Here is a 5,293-nt window from a genome sequence, read left to right as displayed (position 1 = left end):
TGTTCTACAGCTTTTTGAGAGCCTATTTGAAACTTTAACAGAACTTACTGAGTCTTATGGTTGGAAATTTGTTCATAAGTCCCAGCAGAATCAGACAGCTGAACAGGTTTGCACAACTATTTCTGGAAAAATTTCTAGCTTACGGTGATGAAAAAAGCTACAGACACTCCATCACAATCTCATAACAGGAAGACTTGTGAGAAGCTCAGTACTTGCCTGCAGAAGATGAAAATGTTGACTGGTTGCTCTGTCAGATCCTTAGAAGAAGGGCAGGGAGAGCAGGTAGATATATGCCACTCAGCAAAGGAAAGATATTTCCTTGAGAATAATTGATATACACCAGAGACCAGACAGCAGCCATTATCCATTTAACTTTCCTTCTGTTCAAACATAACTATGACAAACACATAAGAGACAAATCCAGACGTGAGTGACTTCACATTGTCACTGTTTATTCACATAGGGTCATTCCACTGCTCAACCTGGGCTGTACTGAGTGCAGCAGCATGCCTGCAGGGACATAACATGACAATACGAGTACAGGAACTGAGACACACCTCATCAATAAGCTTACTAGTTTTAGAGATGAGGATTTAAGAGTAAATAGAAGGAGCAAGGAACCAAGCGCATGGCAGGTAGAGTCCCAAGAACACCAAGAGGTATTAAGAAAACTAATTGAAAATTATTCCTGTTCCTCAACTATTTGCTGAACTATTCAGCAAGGTAGTTATGCTCCTCAGTAATTACTTCATCAAATATCAGATTGCCTTAATAGACTAGGAATACAAGTATTAAAAATATTAATAATAATAATTAAGGCACTGCATTTAGGTTAAACAGATGAGCTGAGAACCATCAGTGGCACTATTTAAAGAAAGTATCACGTCAAAGAGAATGCAAAATAGAGCACAAAAATAAGGAGAAACAGTTCAGGAAACATTTTAAATTTAAAGATACTAAATTACAACAACTCAGGACAGGAAGAGTGTGTAATCTCAGGGTTACCTGAGCAGGATCCCACCGCAGGAAGGACCTGTACCTCCATCTCTTCCAGGACAGATTCATCCAATCCATCCCAAACACTTCCAATGACAAAGCTCCGGCAACACTGCCACTCTGGAATCTATCCCAGACAGATCTTCCTAATACCTTGATTGAGACATCCCTGCTGCACTATCAGTGCAAGAAAACATACTACCATCTGCCCTCACCTCTATAATTATGGAAATATTTTGTTCTCTTCTTCCTTACAGTCCTTCCATGTATTCAAACTCACACTTCGAGTGCTTCGGAAAGACTGGCCTCTTTCTTCCTGCTGAGCAGGTAGGCAATGGTTTCTAGCCCTCCAATCATTCTGTTTCTTCACATTTACTCTCTCAGGTGCACCTCATTTTTATTTAAGCTTTCTGCCCAAAAGGAGGTGCAAACAAACAAACAATTGACATCACCTGATGGGTGCTCAATAAGCTTTTCTCCTTCACTACAACAATTTAATTTTGACAATTTTTCCCTAGCTTACTTATAACAGTATGTGAGATAATGTCAAATGTCAACTCCCGCTGATTCTTTCCTACCTGTAATATGTTACCATTTTGTAAAAAGAATTTAGATTGACTTAGTACGGTTTGTTCTTGACAAATTCATAATGGATGTTAAGAACTTTCTTCTTTCCTCAAGGCTGTCTGCAAAAATACTGTTTAACTATTTGTTTCGAACATTTGCAGAGAACAGAAGCTAAGTGACCAATTGGAAATAATTCTCCAGTTTCCCCCCTTCTTTTTTTAAATTATAAATTAAAAACACACCTGGACCCTGCCTGACTGTTCTGTCACCAGAACTGCTTTGTCTCCCAGAGAACTGTGAACTGTATCATTCTGTGGTCACCATTACATAAATTGCCCTCCAAAACGAAATTCTCAGCTCTCCATACTAGTTAGAAATAAATGTTAAGGACTTACCTTCCAAGTCGCTTTCACTAGCTCTGTATCAAAACTCTCCACCAGCACATTAAAACCTGGATGAACCGTCTGTGACCTGTCATCTTTTGTTTTCAACAAATGCTTGGGTAATTAAACTCTCATTAACGCCACATCCTGCTCTGAATGATTCTGTGAGTTCAGTTTTGCTGGGACATCTCTGCTGATCTTCTAGCAGCAGGCAAATTACATTTGGTGATTTGTCAGTCTGAGGGAATGAGCTGAAAAGTTTCAGGGAAGAAATCTCCTGCTGTCATTAGAAAACACAGAAAGGGAGAGAGCAAGAATAAACACCTGAATTATGAAGTAGATGCTAAAAGAAGACACACTGCAGCATCATATTACCAACACATAGGTTCTTTGTTATTCTCTGACTCAATTTACTTCTATTGGCAAAGGCCACACAAAGAAGGAAAGAATAGGTTCACAGAATACCCTGAGTTAGAAAGAACCCACAAGGCTCAAGTCCAACTCCTTCAAACATCAATAAGAATTTAGACTTTGTGTCTGAAAGCACAGGAAATGCACTATTGGATCAGAAGAGTGGTGAACCTAGGTAAGCACAATGAATATGTCAGTTGGATTCCCCAGTTCACGTCATTTGATGAAGATACAAAATTTGACGAGAAGAGCAAGGCAGAATGTTGTTGCAGAGATGAAGACTTTCCAAGATAATTGTGTTTACCATCTTCACTTTCAGTGACTTTGCTCTTTCTTACAATGCCTGGCCAGGTGTAGAAATCAAACTCACCGCTCTGTACATTTCTGGATCCTTTATGGCCCTATTTTGTAGGTAGGAATTACAATTGTAATTCTACTGTCCTTTGCCAAGTCCAGCAGTGGGTTGGATAGGGAGAATTTCACCGTAGAGTTACTTCTGAAGCCCAAGCTGCATGCTTTCTAGTCCCAGGAACTTATTAATGTACCTGACTGATCTAGCCCAATCTGGCTCCTCTACCCTTCCTGCTGTGAAAAAAGCGTTGGGCATAGGAATCTCCTCAGCAGAAGAGAAGGCCAATGCAAATAAATTGAGCTTCTCATGGAGCCCAGCGGAGCTCACAGAAGTATTGAGAGAACTTTTCATCTTTGGTTAGCAAGTGATCCTACCAATTCCATGTCCAGCTTCCTGCTTCTGAGACATCTGAAGAACTCTTTACTAGCAGCTCAGGCATCTTTTCCAAGGCTACTTTTGAGCCATTAGTATGGGGGAATTTTTTGCCTTCCTACTTGCCTGTTTACATTTGACCATATACAGGCTCCCCTCATTTGGGCAATTTTTCCATTTTTCAATACCAAATCTCTTCTTGTGATAGCCCTGACTTTTCTATTAGGCCATGAAGGCATTTTACTGGACTTACATTCTGTCTTCTTAAAAAGTTACCTAAGCTTGTAATAGATCATTTTTTAGAAGCCTCCAGTTTTCTCACTTCCTAGTCTACTGCCTTCAAGGTTGTTTTATTCTGTTGTTGCTGTTTTTCACAAGATATTTCATTTTTACTGAGTTGCCTTTCTTGAAATTCAATATTCATGTTCTGTTAATTTGTCTTGCTCTCGCTAAAATTTGAATAGGTAGAGACAGCTGTTACAGAGCCTATGGATACCTCTTGAAGCAGGTACCATGCACCTCTTGAAACCAGTGACAGGTCAGTGTCTTCTCTTACAGCTTGCTCTAGGAAACAGCCACATAACATGTCAAAATTTGTTACCTCTGCACCTTGCCCTAGCACTACATCAGTCCAGTCTACAGAGGGAGGTTACAACTACCCACTTTACTGCCTGTCTTAAAACTGCAGCTCCTTTCATTTCATGGAACATTTCCTAGTCATGTCATGATCACTGGTCTTCAACCTAAGAAGGAGATCACTGGTATGATCCTATTATAAAACCTTGTTAATTGGTATTTCATAGCACATCTTTTTTCCTTGGAGCATTTTTATGCTGCTACGTTCATGTTACCCCCCAAATACAGTGGCACTTCCCAGCCAATATAGCCTGTTTTATCATGCACGCAAGGTTGGTAGCCTGGCAACACCATATCCTACTACTTAACCTCCTCCTGCCATGTCTTGGGATGGCTGCTCCATTAGGGCAGCCATTTGAGCCCTACCATTCTTGTGCCCCCTTACTTTTTAGGCAAAAGGAACTGCTGTAAAACCACACATATGCTTTGCCTGAGCTCCGTTGCTCAGCACTTCTGGTCAAGGGAGACCACAATGAATCTCATTTTCCTTGTTTATTACAATTTAACTCTTCCTTTTTTTCCTTCCCAATCTTTTCAGAGGTATATAGCTTGGCCTTACAGGCTACACAATTCCATCTTGTTTCCTCATTTCCCAACATGCTTTAATACTGTCTCTCTGCTCCTTTGCCTCCTCTGGAAGGCGTTCTTTGCTTGCTTCCTACGCCCTGTTTATGGCCCTCACAATACTTTAGACAGCACAGGATCCCAGTCTGCTGCCTCCTAGAACATCTCTTTACTGGGATCAACAGTGACCACAACCGCTAGCTTCTTGTGGCACCCCATACTGAACAGACATCTCATGTGGTCCGCTGCCTCAATGCATGACGGGCAGATTACAATGCAGTTCACACATCCACCTGTCCACCTGCCTGCTCCAGGGGGTTATCACTCACAGCTCACCTTTTGCAATCTTGCAGGGGACTCACCACTCTCCTTCTGGCCTTCTTTTCAATGTTCAGCTTAAGGTTCTCTTGGTTTTGAAAGCTGATCAAACTTTAGCTTCTCTCCTTTGATTAATGCACTCCCTCTGTACCTTATGTGCCCACACTAAGCTAGGTAACACCCAGCTGAGGATGAGAGGCTGCCTGAGAAACTCAAAACCAAATCCTCACAAGTACTAACTGCCCTACTCACTGCACCCTCAGCTGCTCACCTACCGTTTTTACCGTAATCCATGTCTATCCACTCTGCTTCTGCTGACCCTTGGTGGGGCACACATCACTGGTGGGTTCCATATCCCCTCTGCCATTGCTTTGAGACGTGCCAGAAACATTCTGGCACTGAAATGGCAGTAGATGGCTGTTGTTTAGGTAACAGAATTGAGATCCTTAGGAATGTGAGGCTTGGAATAGAACAACAGAGAAAGGATCCCAAACTGGAAACACAGAGATGCTTTTGGTACAGCAAGCTACAAAATACAACAGATGCTACTTCCGCTGAGGAAAATAAGGACAAATAAAAGAGAGTTAAAAATCTTTTTTTTGAGAGCAGAGAGATTTTTCTTGATCAATTTAATGCAAAAGCAGCTGCTAAAAAATATTTTACGGTAGCAAGAAAAATGGAAATGGCAGCAAAA

At 41.2% G+C, this 5,293-nt stretch overlaps 1 long non-coding RNA gene across 1 annotated transcript in view; it reads right to left on the bottom strand.

Moving 5' to 3' along the window:
- Nucleotides 1–221: 221 nt before the first annotated feature.
- LOC104909718 overlaps nt 222–5,293 on the bottom strand; it is a 13,537-nt gene continuing 8,465 nt past the window's right edge. The window contains exons 3-4 of the long non-coding RNA XR_002112095.1: nt 1,959–2,226; nt 222–394 (exon numbers count right to left, since the gene is read on the bottom strand). This is a non-coding gene — a long non-coding RNA (uncharacterized LOC104909718). The remainder of the gene's footprint in view (nt 395–1,958; nt 2,227–5,293) is intronic.

The sequence above is a fragment of the Meleagris gallopavo genome, chromosome 2, assembly GCF_000146605.3.
Source record: "Meleagris gallopavo isolate NT-WF06-2002-E0010 breed Aviagen turkey brand Nicholas breeding stock chromosome 2, Turkey_5.1, whole genome shotgun sequence".
NCBI classification, from domain to species: Eukaryota; Metazoa; Chordata; class Aves; order Galliformes; family Phasianidae; genus Meleagris; species Meleagris gallopavo.
Note: the sequence above shows the minus strand (reverse complement) of the source record. Positions and strands in the feature narration are given on the sequence as shown.